Source organism: Ambystoma mexicanum, chromosome 10 (assembly GCF_040938575.1).
Source record: "Ambystoma mexicanum isolate Mex_15411 chromosome 10, UKY_AmexF1_1, whole genome shotgun sequence".
Lineage (NCBI taxonomy): Eukaryota > Metazoa > Chordata > Amphibia > Caudata > Ambystomatidae > Ambystoma > Ambystoma mexicanum.
In genome coordinates, this window is record NC_090932.1 from 1,420,128,296 (window position 1) to 1,420,150,263 (window position 21,968).

The following is a 21,968-nucleotide window of genomic DNA, read 5'->3' on the forward strand; positions in this document are numbered from 1 at the left end:
TGACTCCGGGTGCCCATAGATGACTCAAGGGGGACGGCCATGAAGTAACTTTCCACATGTCACTTTTCTCCCTCCATATTTCCCAAATGGCCCCCAGTATCAGTTGGTCCATTAAACTCTGCAGTAATTTGTCCCTAGGTACCTATAACCACTCAGAAACTGTTGCTGGGGTCAGATAGTGATTGTCCATGGCGCAACCCACTGAAGTTCTTTATGATTTTGAAGGTGGGGGATAGGGATTCGTAGCTGGGCAGCCTGATAATACTTCTGCAGGTCTGGGAGTCCAACCCCTCCCTTATCTTTTGGTAACGTTAGGGTGTCGTAGGCCACCCTGGCTCTTTTTCCCTGCCAGAGAAACCTTACAATCGCCCTTTTCACCTCATCAAAGAAAGGCTTCGGCATCCGTATTGGGCTCATTCTTTTTTTAACCATAGAAAAATTCCCCCTTTCAAGATTTCTGTATCTGTTCTTTCTCTAATCGCTTTGCTGTCAACAATGGCTGGGGTTGCTCTAGCAAACGCGAGAGAGACAGGCCGAGATCTAGGGCCATGAGCTCAAACATGAGCGCAAAAATGAAAAAGCTGTCCTGCTTCCAAAACAAACGTGTCTCCCCTCTGCTATCCTTCCTCCCCAATGAATGACAGGCTCCCAGCAACCACATGGTTAAAAGGCCTGTCTCTGTGAAATGATTGGGGGATGAAAAGCATTTACATTCCTGTTTGAGGATAGAAATGCAAGTGTGAAACTTCATGAAAAAATGATGACAGGGTCACAAATTACCCTGCTATGATTTGCATCCCTCACTGCAACTGTTGTCACCAGATATAGGGGGATGAACCTCATTTTTGGGCATTTCATTTGTGAATTCAGGATGCTCTTTTAAATGTGCAGAAATATACCCTGATATGAGAAATTGCACAAACGGGTGAAAAAGGGCATCTGAATGAGTACATCTAAGAAGATGTTCTTCTTTCTGATAAGTGCTGTGATGCGCTACTGCTTCTCATCCTTCATGCAAAAATTGTTTTGGAAAATTTGGAACATAGAACCTGATTAATAGAAAAGAGTGCATTAATCTTGCAAGTGCTGCATGGCGAGATCGACACTGCATGAGCCTGTGCGCAGAATAAAACATGCGCAAAGAAACGGTATATGCAAGTGACGGCCGGAACGCTCATAACACACCCCCACGCAAAGTATAAACAGCCAGAACAGCTACTTTGCATGCACCACCGAGTGATAACACATGCACACTTCAAACAGTGCATGGGGTCTCCCGCATGCGGGCCTCCATGGGGGCCCCCCATAACTGTAACTGGCACCCCAAAGACATGCATACAGTCTCATGCAAAGCCTTTATTTTCCTGGTCAAACTGTGTGTGAACCCCTGTAAACAGTCCCTGCACCCTGCTATGCTGTGAACGTGCAACGCTAAGTGCGATCGGAACCCCATCTTTGTGCACCCACCCCTAAATCCGACATGCACACTCACCTCCAGAATTGCTCTTCCTCCACGCAAGTCCATACGCCTACTTCCGGGTGGTGGAGATTTCGAGGGAACTACATGGGCATTTCGCAGGAGAGAGGTTGCACGGTCACATCCAGGAATACGTATCGTTCCTCGCAATAGTGGGCATGCTAAAGGCTGCCTGTGGTCCGTCCCTTGTAATGCCCACTTTCTGGCTTGGTGTTCCCCATTTTGCATGTTTCACCCCCTATTCCTGCCCTTTACGCAGGCTACACCAACCCCCTGCATGGAGTCTCGCGAAAGGCGGAGAGCCGTTCCAAGCCTGCACAAACTCCACGCAAATCCAGGAAAAGTCCCTGTTAGGCAGAATCATGTGCAGTACCCTTTGGGAACACCACAGACAATTAAGACTAAAAGTGACAGTACAAATATACCTTTGGTACAAGCCTGTACTACATAGTAAAGTGGTAGCGATGGCTGAGCAGCCAGACTTATCTCAAGAGTAAAGTGAGCAGTATCAATAGTTACACAAAGGACAGCAGTTACTTTGGTTCAAACAAACACTGACTCAAGGTTTCTGAGTAAAAGAATATACATTTATTTACACATCAGTTGTAAAACAATTCCCTAAAGTAAAGCAGTATAAAAATCACACTCTTAATATACTACACACCACCCAATAGATTCTGGACAAGTTAAGCTCAAAATGAAGTGTGAGCAAAATGGCAGTCCAGCAATTTAAAAGGGTGGAAAATACAAGGTTTAGACACAAATTAAGCAGCACCAACAAGTAAGTAAGCAGGGCAATCTAGAAAAGGCGACTATGGTGAGGCAATCAAATCAAGACTCCTGAGCCAAAGTCAATGGACCAGAGTCTTTGCAGAGGATCACAAATTTCAGAGTAGTTCATGGTTAAGTCTTTGCCAAGAGTTCGAAACAAAGTTGGTCGGAAGAAAAGTTACTTTAAAGAATAGAGAAGGACAAGCCCTCGGATTGGCGAAAGATTTAAAACACTTTCACCACGGTCGTACGGAACGAACAACCGGGTTAGAACAGTACCTTAAATGAAGAAGAAGGCTGTAGCTGCGGCAGAGGTTCCTGGCACGTCCTGCAGGCTCACGGTTCATGAAGCAACTGTCAGACTGACACAAAGGTGGAAGACTGGAGGCTCCTGCACTGCCCAGGGAAGAAACCAGCAGCAGAGCAAAGCAATAAATTAAAGGTACAGTCCTCCTGGCTATCCAGTTCACTGTAGCTTTGCACAGCTAATTTGACCAGAGGAGGGAGGCCTGGCTTGCAGATTGGCGAACTGGTTGGTCCCACCAGCTCAAGGGGAGAAGATTCCTTGCAGATCTTCCCTGTCATTGAAGTTTGGAGATTCGGACCTGCAGCAGGGCTTCACCAGAGGTTCAGTCGTGGCAGAGGTCCTCTTTTGTCAGCTTCTCTTCGGTTCTCTCGATCCAGTGGCGACTCTGCCTTCTTAGTCCCAGAGACCTGCTTTTTATGCAGTTTTCACCCTTTCACACAGTCTGGCTGTCAATCACGCAGCAGGGTCGCTGTTCCCGCAGGACAGTCACCCCAGCCATTCATACAGAGAGTGACATGGGTCTCCAAGGAGACCCTGTGCATGGAGTCTCAAGCACCTCCCTCACATCCTGTCCCGCTCAGAAATTCAGGCAGCTAAGGAGGGCTTCTGTGCAGAAGCCTGCCAAAGGACGGCGAACAAAGGAACCAAAGCTGGTTTGGCACGGAGATGAAAACACGAGAAAGACCTTTACAAAAAGAAATGCTGAATAAGCCCAGCCGGGACCAAATACAATTAAATGGGGTCCAGCGGATGTAAGTTTGAGGCTACTAGCTTAGCCTAAAACAGTACCAAGGCTATTTAAATAGACCATGGTAGGAAAAATAGGGTAGATACCACTGCAACCAGCCAAATCTTAAAGAAAGGGGAACAAAAACATGTTCCATGAGAAACAGACAAAAAAGGATAATTATTAACCCTTTCCAGAACTCTATGTAAGGTAGTTTGTACTGGGTCTATGAATTTAAAAAGACAAATAAAGTCAATGGCAACTTTACATGTTCTGGGAGACAGTAGTCAGTCCCAGAAAATGGAGTTTAAAGTGGGAAGTCTGAAAAAGACAACCCTGTGTCACTGCACTAAAGGTGCTGTGTAACACACAGTAATAAATGATGCCTATGGAGTAGGTGAAGCTCCACAGTCAATGAACACAAAAATGTAAAACACACACAGCAAAACACATGTAAGAGTGGAAATAAAGGCTCACACTCTTACCAGATGGAAAAAAATAAATCATAGAAATCCAGCAACGCTGCTGAGGGACTCAGTAACTAAGGGAAATTAGCCATTCTGGATAATTCTCCCTAACACTCGCCCTCCCCAGACTAAGGGACAGGCGGATTTAATCTACCCCTGGATGAATCTCTTCACTCTAGTCGGTTATAAACATCCTACAGAGACCATCAACATTTTGGTGGTGACATGCTGACCTGTGCTAAATGGTGAAATCAAACCTTTGCAGGTAGATTGACCATCTTAGAAGTTGTGGGTTCTCCCCTTTCATTTGCATTAACCATCTCAAGGGTTGGTGGTCTGTCTGAATCACAAAAGTAGATCCATACAAGTATGGTCTAAACTTCTTCAGAGACCACACAATGACAAAACACTCACGCTCTATGGTTGCACACCTTGTTTCTGGTTCCTTCAGTTTCCTACTGTTGAAGCAAATGGGGTGTTCCCTATGTTTTGTCATCCAGTTGACTAAGGACTGCCCCTATACCTGTATTGGATGCATCTGTCTGCACAATGAAGGGTTGGTGGTAATCAGGAGCTCTTAGCACTGGAGCTTGACAAAGGGGTTTCTTCAGGTTTTCAAAGGCTTGAGTGCACTCCTCATTCCATCTAACCTTTTTAGGGAATTTCGGAGAGGAGATTACATTCAAAAGAGAAGTTATGGATCCATAGTTCTCAATGAAATTCCTACAGCTTGTACTTTGCTAGATAATAGCCTTATTTCACCTCCTCCTACCTCATGACCAAGGTAGACTACTTTGCTCTGACCAATCAGATGGGCCTGCTCAAGAGCCAGCAAAACATATCCTAAGTGATCAACATTTTCTTTCCTAGTATGGCTGAACACTGCAATGTCATCCTGTTAAACGGGATATCATATTGTGCCTCCTTTATTGTATATATTGGCCTAAGCCCAGACGCTCTGCGAAGAAAACGGTGTTGCAAAGTTCCGATTCTAGATCGACTTCGCCCCCATTTTAGGTCCATCCGTCATTTTGATTTCTACTCCAATGTAACTCTGTGTTCTAAAATGGTGGACAGTGTTTCCGGCTTGTAACTGAGCCGTCCTGAAATTTGTACGTTAGTTAATGTATAAACTGTCCATTGGCTGAATGTTTGGGTTGAGTAAAGAGACCTTGTCCCATGTCTGACTTGTAGACAGGGGAATGTCTGCACCAATAAGTCTGATCCACGGACATACATCGACCACACTGCTGAACAAATACTGAACGTGGACACTAGCTAAACTGTATTGTAAAGGACATGTGTTAAGGCTTATTGTTGAATCCGAGAATACACTGTTGCCATTGTGACTTGTTTGTATGTGAATTTAGGATGATCCATGTGCATACTGTCGGACAAGCCAGAAGTGAACTCGGCACAAACTCTAGACCATGGATTATTAACTTGCAGAGGGGCTGGACATTATGATCTTCTCACACCGAAAGGGCTGGTATTAACTGTGATGTACTGAGGGCCAGATAGCTATCTGTATCTGTCTTTGTTTCTTTTTCAGGCTACCCTCGGTCTCATCCTCTCCCTCCCTCATCTCTGACTGTCTGTCTGCTATCCAGGAATGGTGTGCCGCCAATGACCTCTGCCTTAATGCCAGTAAGACTGAGATTCTGCTCATCGGCACACCCACTCCCTCCTTCCCTGCAGCTCTCTGGCCGGCCTCTCTTGGCCCTCTTCCTGCTCCTACCTGCAAGGCAAAAAACCTCGGGGTTATCTTCGACTCCACACTCTCCTTCTCTCCTCATATATCTGACGTCTCTAAGAAGTCACACTACCAGCTACACCTCCTCAGAGGTTTTCTTCCCTTCCTCTCCTTCCCCCAGAAGCTCGCTGTCTCCCGAGCCCTGGTTCTCTCAAAGCTGGACTACTGTAACAGCCTCTATCTTAATCTGCCTGCCTCCACACTCTGCCCTCTGCAACTCACCCAGAACAGAACTGCAAGACTTGTCCTTGGCCTCAGGCCCAGGGACCGCATCTCTCCAGGACTGAAATCTCTACACTGGCTCCCAGTGGCTGCAAGGATAAAGTTCAAAACCCTCTGCATTGTCCACAAGGCCTTCTGGGGCCTGGGGCCCAAATACCTTCAACTCACTCTTCCTAAATATCTTCCTTCCCGAGCCCTTCGCTCATCCGTCTCCAACTCCCTCAGGGTCAGCTGCTTCTCGAAGCAACGAGCTGGGGGTAGATCTCTCTCCGCGGCAGGGGCCTCCCTCTGGAACAGCCTTCCTGCCCCCCTGAAACTTGAGGAGAACCATCTCCGGTTCTGGAAGCACCTCAAAACCTTCCTCTTTGCTTCTGCTTTCTCTCTCCCTCTCCCCTGCTAATTCTTCGCTGAAACTGCACTGAATCTGCAACTGGGCCATTCTCACCGACCTCGGTCCTGGGCCCAGCCACTCTCCACTTGCACTGCCTCCCTGGCAACCCCTGCACTGCGGGACTGTCTCTGTATCCCTACAGCCCCCCCTTCCCAGCACTTGTTCTGTACTTACCTTGCACTTGCCACTAGCTGGCCCTTTTATTTATTTATTCTACTCACCTTGTACTGCACTTCCCCCCTCCCCTTCCCCATGCACCTCTCCCTTCCCCCTATCCCTGCACTTGCGCGATCTGAATGACACCTGGCCTAGTAGGATCGTTGTCTGTCTTCCCCTTGTTCCCCCCTCCCTGCCTCGTCGCGCCTTGAAACACTTGTGTATAGGCGCGTTACAAATGCCTTATCATATCATATCATATCATTTGTAACCGTACAGTTTTAGAATAAAGATCTGTGAATCTTTATAAGCCTGTGTTTGGTGTATTTCCTTTTGGAGTACTCAGCCTCAATATTTCCTTTTGCTTTTACAGGTGGTGCCTGAATAGGGACTCTCAAGATTGATGCCATCTCGTTGAAGTTTGACGCAGCTATCAGACCGGGATCGGATAGTGAAAAAGGGGGCCTCTTTCTTGGATGAGACGTGATACCTCAGCAGGACTGCATGATCCGATCCCTGGACGGTGAGCACGCGGTCCGGGACGGCATCTTGACGAGGGTCCATATATCGAGGCGGGCAGATTTCCCGAGATCACCAACCACGTAGAACCTTTGATAGCTCTTTGAAATCCGATCGGACCTCCTTAGAATTTGTTCAGGTGAGTCGTGACCCGATTCTTAAGTATCCTGATAATTTGTTTTGGCATATTGCACTCGCGAGTACAATTATTGACCAGGTAACACCAGTATTCTGATATGCCTGGGAAATTGTCTGCCTTCGTCAGGGTGTTATTCCGCAGTGACAGACAATCTTTGGAATTTGGTCGACCAGCACCAATGGAGGGGTCGCCAGCGTGTATTATGTACTGTAAGCACGGCATTGGTAGTATAGTGTTTAATGATATTTGGCAGAGACAAACTAGATATGCTTCCGAACTTCAGTGGCAAATCAATGGTAGTTTTGAAATTCCTCACATGGAATACTTAGAATCTATATTATTAAAGAAAAAGGCTAGACCTACAGCATTTGATGTATTACAGAATTGGAAGAAAGAAGCTTTGCAGCAACTTAAGAGTAGGGAAAAATATGCGCGCCTTCATATGACGAACACTGAAAAAGCGTTGTTATATGATCAAAATAAACAGTCTGAGTCAGTTACGAATATGGATAGGGCTTTTTCACTTGGTATCCAGAAAATGTATCCTTCTAAAGACTTTCATGTATCTGATGAGCTGATTGACAAACTTCTAAATTAACGAAGGCCTGGTGCCACTGCGCCACCTGTGTATGTTCCTCTTCCTGCTGTTTTGCCTCTTCCTGCTGTTATTCCTCCTCCCATAGCTCCTCTTGTTGTTCCTCTTCCTCCGGCTGTTGTTCCTCCTCTTGTTGTTGCTCCTCCACCTGCTCCTCCACCTTTGCCTGCTGTTACGGGTTTGGTGGGTTTGCCTGCTGCACCAGTGACAGCACCCTTTTCGCCGAATGTACAAGGTTTGCCTACTCTTCCTCTTCCAAGTGGTCCTGTACCACTTGTAGTTGATCGGGGAGCGGGATCAAGGGTTGTAACTTGTAATACTGTGTCTCCAGAGAGAAAGCATGAATTGACTGCATGGGCTAGGCACTGCATGGAGATGGGTGAACAAACTGATGTTTTTGCCACACTCTCTAACTTAGACAATTTTCCTGAGAAAAACGTTTTTATTGAAGGGTTGGGAATTCATTTACGTATAATGTGGAACAGATTAAATGATATAGATCTCCCACAAGGGTTGAGGGATCTGAATATTTTAGCATATTCAAGAGATACTGCGGAGAAAGTACATGAACACGTCGAGAGGGTTTTTGAGTATAGAAGGGAGTTGGAAAGGTTGCGGAATGAAGATATTGATGGTGATAGTTTGGATGCCATGTTAGTGCAGAAACTGTTCTTTCCTTGTCGTAAATCGATAAATGAGGAAACACAAATTTGTACAAAAAATGCCGTTAGGTGGATTTCAGACATGTCGATAACTCCTGTAGAAGTATATGACACGTATAGTCAGTATACGCCAGAAATACAGAGGAAAGTGATATAGATAATGGTAGAATATCTGCAGGATGAATGTATAAAAAGAAAGATTTGTTGTCCCGCAGAATTATTGAATATTTATAATAGAGCTTTTTCATTTGACACTTCTTCAGCTGCTTTAGCGCTCGATTTAGCTCTGTTGCTCAGTAAGCGTTCGGAGTTGCCTACTTCTCGGTTGCCTATGAGGGAGGTTCCTCATACATTTGTCCCAAAAGTTGAGATCCCTGCTAATGTCGCAGCAGGTACACATGCACAGGATATCCCTGCACATTATGTGTCGCAGTTTGTTCACGTCCCGTTCTCGAGACAGGAAGTGAACACCATTAAACAATCTATTCCCGATACTAGGAAGAATCCAACAGGGTTCTACAAAGAGATAGAGTCTGTCTTGCAATCATCAGTATTCACCTTGAGTGACATTGATTTGTTATTTCCCGTACTCCTACATGTTGATTTGTGGAAACAGATTAGAACTGTAGACGATGTACGAGGGTTAGGAGATAAATTGGATAATATGGTTAGACTAGATAGAGAAAGCCCAGCTGGCGAGAGACCGCCACAGGTAATACTAACATTACCTGATAGAATAGTTACGAAATTGAAGGCAATTATCCCTGAAAGAAGGATTATTTGGGACAAGCTTACTGCTTGTGTCCAAGGGAAATCTGAGGGTGCTACTGAGTTCTTTAATCGGTTCGAACAAGTATTTTCAGATTTTAGTGGACAAGATTTGAGCACGGAGTCTGGGAAAAGACTATTTGTGGACACATTTGTGTGTGGATTGCTGCCTGGCATCCAGTCGCAAATTATGTCTTCAGAGAGCGCTTGGTAAGCTAAGTCTCAGTCATAAATATTGCATATGGCTCAATACTATGAGAATCGTGTCAACAATGAAAAAGAAAGAGTTGACAAGAGATAAGGCGACTTAAAAACAAAAGTCCTATTACAGCAAATTGTTAGAGGCCCTAGAGGGGGTAATTCACAGTTTAGGGGTCAGTATGCTCAACAGGGAAATGCGCCATTGGGTCCTTTAACCCTTTAAATGCCAGCGACGAGCTGGCTCGTCGGTAAAAACCGCAACCAGGTTGCCACCGACGAGCGGCTCGTCGGTGGCACTTAAGGGGTTAATGAGGGGGGAAATGCTGGCGGGTTTGGGCGGTGAATACCGCGATTTTAAAAAAAAACCATTGGCACTGGGGGGGGAACCTCAATGGCACTTAAGAGGTTAAACATAAACCAGTGTGCTTAATGCAGACAAGAGGGTCATTGGCGTGCACAATGCCCGATCCTCCAGCAGAGGTTGAATAACACATTTGGAAACATGGGTAGACGATCCAGAGGCCGGCCTGTGACAGGGGGTCCTGGTAGAAGTCAGTTTTCGCAGGACTCGCAACAACATTTTTCGCAGGATAATCAGGCACCGAGTGTGGATAATAGAAACATTTTTGATCATCCTTCTGCTGCTTACCTCTCTGAGGAACTTCCTTTTGGCGACATTCTGTTTCGTTAGGATTGCCCGAAGCACGGTTTGGAACCGACACCTATTCCCGTTAATCAGAAAGGTCCCTACGTTGAGATGATAGTGGGAAATAGGAAACATCTATTTTTGATAGATACAGGGGCACAGAAGTGTTCAATCGACCATTCACAGGTTCCAAACATTCCCCTGTCAGGGCAAACCAATGTTTCTGTAGAGTTTTCTGGCACACCAGTAGTCTGTCCGGTTTCTTCGCCGGTACCGATTACCTTGGGTCCATTTATTTTCGGACCACTGTCCATTCCTTTTGACTACGAATTGTGGAGAGAATTTGTTGAGGTTGAATCTGTTGAAGGAATTAAATGCATAATTCATTGTTCTTCTGATGGAGTGCACTTGACGATTTAACCACAGCAACTTTCTGTCTCTCACTTCTTGACCAGACCTTTGCCGCCGGAATTCAGTGATGTTCCAGAATGTTTGTGATGTCGGTGTATTACAAATTGAACCTGTTAAGATTGTTTTGAAGCATGGAGTAAAGTTGCCACGTATTCCCAAGTATAACATTTCTGTTGATGGTGAGCAAGCTTTGAAATGCATAGTCTCCGATTTTGTGCATCGTGGGGTAATTGAGGAAATTGCAGGTAGTTTGTGCAATAGTCCAATTTTACCCACGTACAAAAAAGCCGATAATGCAATTCCTTTTCGTTTCATTATTGATCTACGTGCCATCAATAAGATTGTCGCTCCACAATTTCCCATTGTGCCTCATGTGACGACAATATTGACTATGATTCTGGCTTCAGCTACTCACTTAAGTGTTGTGGACCTTAAGAACGCCTTCTTTAGTATTCCTATGCACAAAGATAGTAGATACTTGTTCGCGTTTACTTTAGGGGGACGCTTGTTCACTTTCACCCGTGCGCCGCAAGGCTACACGGAGAGTACTAGCATCTACAGTAGGGCTTTGAAAGAGCAGCTTGACACACTCGAGTTGCCTACAACTTGTACACTGCTTCAGTATGTAGACGATCTACTCTTAGATGCTGACTCAGAGAGCGCCTGTATGAAGGGCACTGTGTTGCTGCTTATTCATCTAGCACGACATGCAAACAAAGTTTCACTTAAAAAGTTTAAGTATTGTCGACAGGAGGTCGCCTATTTAGGCTATCTCCTGTCAAAGGAGGGAAGAAGGGTGACGCCTGAGCAGATAAAAATCATTTCTAGCATGTCTGTCCCAAATACACAGAAGGAAGTCAGAGCCTTGACTGGAATGGCTTCTTACTATAGGCAGTGGATCCCCAATTTTTCGTTAACGATTAAACCAATGTTGGCTTTGACGAAGAAGGGCATTTCTTCGCCATTGCCGTGGAACTTGGAACACCAGCAAGCGTTTGATCTGCTGAAGACTGCACTGTGCTCGGCACCAGTTTTGGGTACACCAAATTATGAAAAGACCTTTGTGTTGTATGTGCATGAACGTGATGGATGTGCTTTGGCTGTATTAACGCAGGAACATGGAGGGAAGAGTAGGCAGTGCGGCAACTTTTCTTGCGCCCTTGATCCTGTTGCATGCGCTTTGCAAAGATATTTGAGAGCTATCGCTGCTGCTGCTGCTGCGTCCGTGAAACAGAGTGAGGGAATGGTCCTAGGCCATGCTCTAACCCTGATGGTACCTCACTCTGCAGACGTTCTATTAAACAGAACACAAACGCAACACCTCACCTCCGCGCGATTAATGAGATACAAATTGATCATGTTTGCACCAGACATCAAAATTCAGAGGTGTTGTGTCCTTAATCCGGCTGAACATCTACCTTTTCCGCAAGGTACTGCTGGCAGTGACAAAGAGTCACATGACTGCCTTTACATCACAGAGCAAGAGACAAAAGGCAGAATCGATCTAAAAGATATTCCTTTGAACAATCCACAAGGGGACCTGTTTTGTGATGGCTCCTGTTTCAAACTTCCGGATGGTACATCCACGGCTGCTTATGCAATCACCACATTTTGCATGGTTGTGGAGACCAAAAGAATCACGCATAACTCTGCGCAGGCCGCAGAGATTATAGCCTTAACCCGAGCTTGTGAACTTTCCGAAGGGCTTACAGTAAATATATATACTGACAGTCAATATGCCTTTGGGGTGGTTCGCAACTTTGGCAGACTTTGGGCAGAACGAGGTTTCTTGACCTCACATGGCACTAAAATCCAGTACGGCTCCTTGATAGTATGGTTACTCTCAGTGCTTGCACTCCCTACTCAGTTAGCAATTATGAAATACGCAGCGCATCAGAAGATTGTAGATAATGTGGGAAAAGGGAACGCTTTTGCTGACCAGATAGCCAAACAGGCTGCCACTGATCTCTCTTCAGAAATGTATACTTAAAGGGAAGCCACAAATGCCTGTACTTTGGATGAGGGTATTGAATCTGTGAAAGACATTCAAGCTGATGCCACTTTAGAGGAATCTAAGAAATGGGCTGAGGGTTTGGCAAAATTGGATGATGACAGGTGTTGGGTGGACAAAGTAGAAGGGAAATGGTTACTGCCAGATGAATACATTACGATGATGGTCGCTATGGCTCATGGTCCCACCCATATCTGTGTGTGAAAAGTTACCAAAATGTTGCAAAATGTTTGGGTGAATGATAACATCTCCAAGGTAGCCGAGCGCTTTGTCCAAAGCTGTATGATTTGATTGCAGCATAATGTGGGAAAGGGCACATCGACTCCTAGGGGTAGCTTTGGTCCACCGTCTGTTCCCTTCGAGGTGATACATTTTGACTTTATTGAAATGGAGTGTTGCAACAACTACAAATACGTGCTAGTGGTTGTCTGCCCTTTTTGTTAATGGGTTGAAGCCTTTCCTGTCAAAGATGCCACAGCTATGACCACGGCGAAGACCATGCTGAAGGAATATTTTCCTAGGTTTGGTTTGCCAAGAGTCATCTGGTCAGAAAATGGTCCACATTTTATCGCTGCTGTAATTCTGCATATAATCGCGGGATTACAGATCGATAAACAGTTCCATTCGACTAGACACATTCAGAGTGCTGGTTTAATAGAAAGACACAACAGCCTCATCAAAAACAAGCTTGTTAAGACATGTGCCGGTACCAAACTAAAATGGCCGGACGCCTTACTGATCATGTTATTGTCTTTGAGAACGACCCCTCAAACTAATACTGGGCTCTCTCTATTTGATTTGGTCATGGGTAGGCCAGCTAACATTTGGAACTTGCCTAAACCCTGCTCGCTACGTGATATTGAACATGTACTTCTTTCTGATTACTGTGGACAGTCAACTAAAAATCTGTATTTGATTTACCAACAGGTGCGAAAAGCTCTACCTGTTAGGTACGAGGGCCCATGTCACAGCATCCGACCTGGGGAGTGGGTGCTTGTTAAAGCATTTGAAAGAACATCCTGCCTTGCACCTCATTGGCAGGGCCCACACCAAGTTCTCCTGGTCACACAGACCGCTGTGCAAGTGGAGGGCCGGAAGCAATGGATCCACGCATCCCTCATCAAGAGGATTCCCTTCCCTTTGCCACATGATACAGAAGACACAGGTTCCCCTACCTGCACCGTAACCAACGATCACGAATCACCAAACAGCATCCAGAGTGCGTCAGAGACTCTCCCTGAGCCCGTGGGGCCTGGGGAAACAGCCGCTTCATCTCCACACTCTCCAAACAGATTCTTTTAAACCAGTATCAAATTCTGTGTTAAATCCTGCTTTGAATTCACTGCTTCCATCAGGAAGTAACAACACTCAGTACTAGGGATCACAAGGTATGATCTGCGTCCGAGGAGTTAGACTTACTGCACGGTTCGGCTGTACCATCAAGGAAAATCATCGAAGGGCTTGTCTTTTTGGCCTGATATTTTGTACGTAAGGGGATTCTGTTGGCTAGGGTTTGGGAAAGGACTAAGAAAACGCTTGATCTGGTGGTCGTCAGCAATTTCACTTTGGTGAATTCGTTTGAAGAAACAATGCCTGCAACCGCTCCCATTCGTATGGAACAGATAAGAGACTGTGTGACCGACCGTAATAATGAACAATAGAATGCGTGGGCCCCAAAAAACGTATTGTTGTCTTGTGATTATGTTAACTGGTTTCACAATAGTCATTGCCTCAGGATTTTGGTATTTAGAAGAAGTACATCCGCTTGAAATTCTGTTACCCACTGAAAATGTACCTACTGTTTCTACACCTTTCGTGCATCTGCACACTCTATCTCCTAGAGACTCTCAGCGTAGACAGAGTTACCATAAAAATACTCTATTACTTATCATGAATGACCCAGGGTATTTATTGCTAGCACTTTAGAAATTTCAAAGGCTCGTCCTACGCAGGACGAGAATGGTGATACTTCAGCACAAATTCTGGGTGACAGAGCTAAATCCTTCGTACCATTTTGGGGGCAAATATTGAACTCTGAGCATATCAAAAGACTAGCGAGAGTACTGGAGAGGACCATCAACCGGACCACTGACATACTCCATAACATGACTTTAGAACAAAAAGCAATAAGTTTACTAGCACTTCAGAACCGGATAGCATTAGATGTCATCCTGGCTGAGCGTGGTGGGTATGTAAATTAGTGGGGTCCGCTTTCTGCGTTTTCATGCCAGATTTCTCCCCAACGATTTTTAGGGCAATACAAAATCTGCATGTCCTTAGTTCAGAAGTGCATGTTCCCGAGGGGAACTGGGATCTTAGTGTTTGTCTCTAGGACTTCTTGCGATCTTGGGTATGGAAGCTACTTTCGGTCTTGCTGATTATTTTAGGTATTCTGTTGTTTTCCGGATGTTGTATACAATGTCTTCCTGGTATATGTTCGATGATAGGAGGATGTTGTGCACAAGCAATGGGTACATTAGGGCACAAGGTACGCCCCAGAGAAAATGTCTAATGAACTTGTGCTGAAAGAAATCTCAGTATCTGACCTCATGGCGATCGATATCTGTGATGATAGTGATTCAGGATGTATGGACATTGAGACGTGGAGTTACTCGTAAAGTGACTAGAAGTAGTTTAGCGCTTGGCTTAGGCCAAAAAGAGGGTTTGTTAAACAGGATATCATATCATGCCTCCTTAATTGTATATATTGGCCTAAGCCCAGTCGCTCTGCGAAGATAACCGCATTGCAAAGTTCCAATTCTAGATCGACTTCGCCTATATTCTAGGTCCATCCGCCATTTTGATTTCTATTCAAATGTAACTCTGAGTTCTAAAATGGTGGACAGTGTTTCCTGCTTGTAACTGAGCCGTCCTGAACTTTGTACGTTAGTTAATGTATAAACTTCCGTTGGCCGAATGTTTGGGTTGAGTAAAGAGACATTGTCCCATGCCTGACTTGTTGACAGAGGATTGTCTGCATCAATAAGTCTGATCCACGTACATCGACCACAATGCTTAACAAATACTGAACGTGGACACTAGCTGAACTGTATTGTAAAGGACGTGTGTTAAGGCTTATTGTTGAATCCGAGAATACACTGTTGCCATTGTGACTTGTTTGTATGTGAATTTAGGATGATCCATGTGCATATTGTCAGACAAGCCAGAGGTGAACTCAGCACGAACTCTAGACCATTGATTATTAACTTGCAGAGGGGCTAAACATTATGATCACACATGTATAAAATGCACAACTGTTTAGACGTCCAGTACCTCTCACTTCTCACACCGACAGGGCTGGTATTCGCTGTGATGTACTGAGGGCCAGATAGCTATCTGTATCTGACTTTGTTTCTTTGTAACTGTACAGTTTTAGAATAAAGATCTGTGATTCTTTATAAGCCTGTGTTTGGTGTATTTCCTTTTGGGGTAATAAGCATCAATATTTCCTTTTGCTTTTACAATCCAAGTATGCCATGCAGAAGTCCTCCATCCCATTCAGAAGTTGATTGACCATCCTTTGGAATGTAGCAGGTGAATTCTTTAATCCAAAAGGCATGACCTTAAACTTGTAGAGGCCGGCTGGGGTTGAGAATGCAGTTTTCTCCTTGGCATAGTCTGTCAGGGCTATTTGCCAATAGCCTGACATTAGATTAAACGTACGGAGGTACATGGCTGCACCAGGTTTATCCACTAGTTCATCTGTCCTTCGCAAAGGATGGGCATCAGTCTTAGTGACTGCATTTAGAGCTCTATAGTCCACACAGAATCTCAACTCTTTGGATCCTGCCTTTGGTACTAGAACAACTGGACTAGACAATGGACTTGTAGAGGGCTCTATAACCCCTCTATAAATCAAGCATCTTGTTGACCTCTTCTTTGATGTGGGATCTCACATGTTCTGACATTCTGTAACCTCTGCTTTTCACAGGTAAACAGTCACCAGTGAGAATATCGTGTTGGCCCCAATGGGTCAAGCCTGGTGAAAGTGAAAACAGGGAGGCAAACTGATTTAACAGAACCTTGCACTCCTCCTGTTGTTCAGATGCCAAATTAGAAGAGAAATTGACTCCTTCTATGTTCTCATCCAAAGGTTGGCCTCTGAGGAGGTCAGGTAGAGGTTCACTATCCTCATCCTCTTGAGCTGAAGCTAGACGCAAAGATCCCACTTCTGGTCTCGAGACATATGCTTTTAAATGGTTAGTGTGAGTCTAAATCCACCAAATAGTTTGCCTCTCCAAGTTTGCCCACAACCTTGAAAGGCCCTATCCATTTGTCCTGCAAGGTCCTCTGCCTTGTTGGCACCATAACTACTACAAGCTGGTCTTGAATAAACTCAACAATGCTGGCCTTCTGGTCGTACCAATGTTTGACCAGAGCCTGACCTGCTTTTAAGTTATCACTAGCTTCTGCCATCATGTGTGACATTCTCCTCTGGAGACCTATCACATAGTCAGTCCCTCTGACTGGACCGGGGGGAATGAGCACTCTCCAACCCCTCCTCAATCAGGGCCAATGGATCTCTGACTGGATGGCCATAGAGAAGTTCAAAGGGACTGTGACCAACTCCCTCCTGAGGGACGTCTCTATAAGCAAAGAGAAGGCATGGCAGTAGAAGGTCCCACTTTATTTAAAGGGGTTCCTCTAAAGCACCTATAATGCTCTTCATAGTATGAGTAAACCTCTCTACCAGTCCATTTTTCTGTGGATGATATGCTGTAGAGAACCTGGAAGAGACACCACAGTTTTTCCACATGGCCTGTATGTAGTGAGACATAAAATTGGACCCTCTGTCAGATATCACTTCCTTAGGAAACTTCAAACACCAAGTAGAGCCTTAGCCACAGCCTGAGCTATAACAGTCCTCATAGGTATTGCTTCAGGGTACCTAGTAGCATGGTCTACTACATCCAGGATACACCTCTTCCCTGAAGATGTGGGAGGGTCAAGGTGGCCAACAATGTCGATGCCCACTCTCTCAAAAGAAACTCTCTCTACTGGGAGAGGCAACAGGGGTGCCACATCCTTGGCTCCATTCTTGTCAGAGGTTTGGCACGTGTGACAGCTCCTACAGAATTGTTCAACTTCTGAACCAATCTTAGGCCAGTAGAAGTATAGGGAGAGCCTTTCATTGGTCTTTTTGAAACTCAAATGACCAGCCAAATGTATCTCATGGGCCAACTGTAGGAACTGGAGTTTGTTTGCTAGGGGCACTACAAGTTGTTTGCGCTCTCCAAGGATGGACTCAGTCGGTTCACTGTAGAAGAGGCCATCATCCCAGTGCAACCTATGCTTCCCAGGCTCTTGCCCATCGAGCTAATAAGCTGCCTGTAGGCGAAGACCTTCACTCTCTTTGTCCTCTGCTGAAGTATGCCCTGTTGGGTCCACCTTCTGCCACTAAAGACTGCAGCTCAAGATGGTCAACAGGGTCCAGATCTCCAACTAAAACAATGTCTTCTTCCAGATCTGACTCTTCAGAAACTGGATCAACCACACAGGGTTGTAACTCACACTCAGCCTCAGCAGGTGATGGAGTCACAGGTGTGACTTTGGACAACCGTGGGGATGTCCTGGTTGGTAGCACAGGGGTGCTATCTGTGTTTTTCTTGGAGGTCTTGGGTTTCCACTTTGCCTCTTTCTTTCCAGAACAGCAGTGAGCAAGTACTGTGGACTGGGAGTGATAGTTTCCTCTAGCAACTCCTCTGTAAAGCCTCTCAAGGTCCTCTCCCTTGCAGGCCTAGAGAGCTCCTTTCTACTTTTACTGGGAGGCCTGGTGTACTAGACACAACTCCAAGTGTTTTGATCTCATTACCCAACATGACTCTCCCAGGCACTTCACTCTGCACACTAACACGTATCTTAACAGTCATGTCATTGCACTGGATGAGAGCTGATAACTGGGGAGGCATTTGCACAGGGCCTCCAGCTAACTTGGTTAGGCATGTGGGTGCCTTAGCAACATCCTCCACCTTGAAATATGATTCATCAACCACAGTTATGCTGGCTCCAGTGTCTCTGATGACAGGAGTCTCCTGGCCATTCACAAGAAAACTATCTTTATAATACTCTTTAGTATTATCTGGGATGAAATTATAGACATCTAAATTCTGTTGTTCCCACAAACCCAGGGACACTAAAGAAACACTAGCTGAGACTCTCATGGGCCCATCAGCTAATAGGTGAAGGTTTCCACTTGCCATAGGTACTTCTTCCTCTGGGGAGAAGACTAAAGAGACAGTGTGGACCCCTGAAGGTTTACCCTTACATCTGGGATCCCCTTTCACATGGTCAGTTGACCCACAAACATAACATTTCCCAAATGTTTTGATGAATGGGGGCTTGTTCTGACCTCCATCCGGTTTGGGTCCAGATGGTACACTAGTCTGATTCGGTTTCCATTGTGGCTTACCCTTATTGTTTTGTTTGGGGCCCTCTTTTGGATTGGAGGTATTCAAATTCTCCTCGTTATCTTTCTTTGGCTGCTTTCTCTCATCCTTCTTCTGAGTTGCCCCAGAATCTTTGTGAGTAGCCCTGTTGGTAACCCACAAGTCAGCAGCCTTAGCTAACTTCTTTGGATATATCTCCTTAGAATCAGCCAAGTGCTGTCTGAGCTCAGGAGAGCAGGCATCATAAATTGACTCCAACATAACAAGATTTCTCATAACTTCATAAGTGTTTACTCTGTAACCCTTAACCCAACCATCTACGTTTTTCAAACATTCACATAACTAGGTAGCCCAAGGGGTACCATCATGCTTTTTTGGGGTCCTAACCTCTCAAGGTACTGGGAAGTGGTCTTCCCAAATCTAGTAATTAAAGCTAGCTTCACACACTCATAATTCATCCAATCCACCTCCCCCAACTCCATCACAACATCAGATGCAACAGTGGGTAGCCTAGAGAAGAGCCAAGAAAGCAACTGATTCCCTGTAATGTCTTGAATCCCATGGTTATATTCAAAAATTGCCAACCAATCCAAAATATCAAGCTTAGCCTCATACATACCAACAATTTCTTTAGGCATATGCATTCTCTTAGGACTGGACGACCTAGAAGACTCTGGGAGGGAAGCATTTTCCAAAGACAACTTTTTCATTTCAAAGGCATGATTCAACTCCATTTCTCTGAGCTTAAGTTCTTGATGCTTTTGATCAGTTTGAGCATTTATACATTTAAATTCAAGCCTCATTTTTTCTAGAGCAATGAATTCTGGACTGAGTGTAGGACCTGTAGGGGTCCCAGTGAACAAAGGTTGAGGTTGCTGAGCAGGCAGAGGCGCAGTGAGGCCTACATTGGGAGACACATCTGCCTCATCTAACTCATCAATTGATACTCATCCTCATCATTTTCCACATTTGTTGAGGGATTAGTTATTTCAGACCCACCCTCCGAACTTTGTTTCTCTAACAACCTTTCAATCAATTCTGACTTTTTAGCTTTAACAGAGAAATTCCTATCTCTACACAGGTTTTTCAGAAATCCACAGTGTAACTAAGGAGGGACTCCTGACTGTAGCTTTCCATATCAGACATGATTAATATTTTTAGTGATGTTTAGCCTTCTGGTTAGTTGATCCAAGGTAATAGCAGCACTCTAAGTGTAATCACTATACTTGATCCTGTGGGATGTTTTTACCCATGCATCCAAGCCCTACCACAAAACTGTGCATTACTGGCATTGAAAACATCATGATGGCCAGAACTCCCCAGAAAGTGCACAGGGAAACATGAAGAATAGGCTGCCACCCTGTGAATCTGATAAAATGAGAAGCCTGGTATTGTTATCGTTAGACTCATCATTAGTAACTGTTAGAATCACCGTTACCCAATCATTACTCTTTGCTATGGAATCATTCCATTATTTGCATTCTGTTTAGTTCTGATTAGTATATTGCTGAAGTAGACACTGTTATTTGCAATATGCTTTTAGAATGATACTGTATGTATATAGTGCTTGCATTGCGAGGGATTTGCAGTAAACACTAGGAAGCATTCAGAATGAGACACGAGGCCTATGAGCCATTTTTTGATGGAGAAAGACAGAAGTTGCTCAGTGCGAAGAAATGTTATGGTACACTGTGTTGTAAACATTGGCAGAGAGTACAGATAACATGAACCTTTGTCCTAGTAGAGACGGCCTATGAAGCTTATCAGCATGGCTGGTGTGCTCCGCAGAGACTGCAAAGGTGGGGGCTGCGCCAAGGGAGTGGGTAGACAGGAGAGAGGGAACCCTTTTCACACAGAAGAGGTGCTTTAAGAACGGGGCCTAAGAGCTTTTTGTAATGCAGAGTGAATTCTACAGTGGAGAGAATGGAGAAGCAGGGAATATATGATGTATTTCGCAACATATTCGGAAGGCCAAGAGGGAGAGATATGAGGTCACGCTGACAGCACACGAAGTGACAGGACATGCCGAGACAAGTAACACGCAAGGAGACAGGCAGGCATTTTGCTAAATGCTGAGGGAGAGACATTCTTAGACATTCTGTGCGTCATTGGAGACTATAACTAGGGGGGCTGGAGAGAGTGAGAGAGGAGTTCGGGAGAGTTGTGAGTCTGCACGAGAGAGAGAGTTGGCCAGAGAGTTCGAGGGAGTTTGAGGTCTGCACTGGGAGAACTGCATGAGGAGAGTTGAGACTGCACGAGAGATCGGGAGAGCCACAGAAAGGGTTGGCTGGAGATGGTGCTTGGTGCAGCAGACTGATGGGCCTTGATGAGATCGAGAGCTTGGCAGTTGGCAGTCTTGAGGCCTGCCACTGGCCGATTGACAACAGAATGGGAAGTATGGGTTTGGCCTAGGCTTAAATTGATTGATAAGAACAGACACACACACACACAGGTTTGGGTGAAGGGGAAACTAGACAGGGATTGTTTAGAGTATGAAGATGGTGTGGATTTGATGGTGTGGATTTACCCATGAAGGTGATGGATGCTAGCGCTTGCATTAGATTGCATTAGAACCACACACTTGCAGCACAGGCTTACATAGTTACTGCATGGTAGCTTTGCACCAGAAGTATAAAAGGTGCAAATCAGACATAGCATTAGAACTGCCTGCATTGTCATGCATTATACTTAGCTGTGTGTATATAAATAAATGTATCCTATTGTTATAAATTGAATCGATTCTTTGTGTTTTCTTTGTGTCTTAGTGTAATTTGTTATTGCCCACGGTAGTAAGATAGGTGTATGTTATTTGGCGTAGTCTAGGAGTAGGTAACCACAGTGCACATGGGGCCTGATATGAATGCAGCCAAAGGGGGTGTATAGTGATTCACACCCCCAATAGGAGATTGTCAAAGATGGCCAGAACTCCCCAGAAAGTGCACAGGGAAACATGAAGAATAGGCTGCCACCCATTTTTGCCTATGTTTGTGAGCACATTAGGGCACTGCCTAAAACCATAATTGGGCTACACACACAGTAGCCTGAAACCATTGGGAATGGCAATGCTGATTGCCAAAAGCAACCCAGAGCTGTTGGGAATTCATTTTATTGATGTCAAAAATGTGCTAAAATCATGGCTCACAAGACCACTCTAAAGATTCAACCTTCTTGTGGGGTGTTCCACATCACCACTCTACTGTAAGGATTCCCATCAAAACAATGTTAAGCAAGGATCATATAATATCAAGTAAAATCCCCTTTGTGAAATGGAATTAATTCAAGACAGATCCCAAAAATGGGTGCAATACCGGCATTGGACACAAACCGGCGCTAGCGGTCTAAACTCTGACTGGGGACCT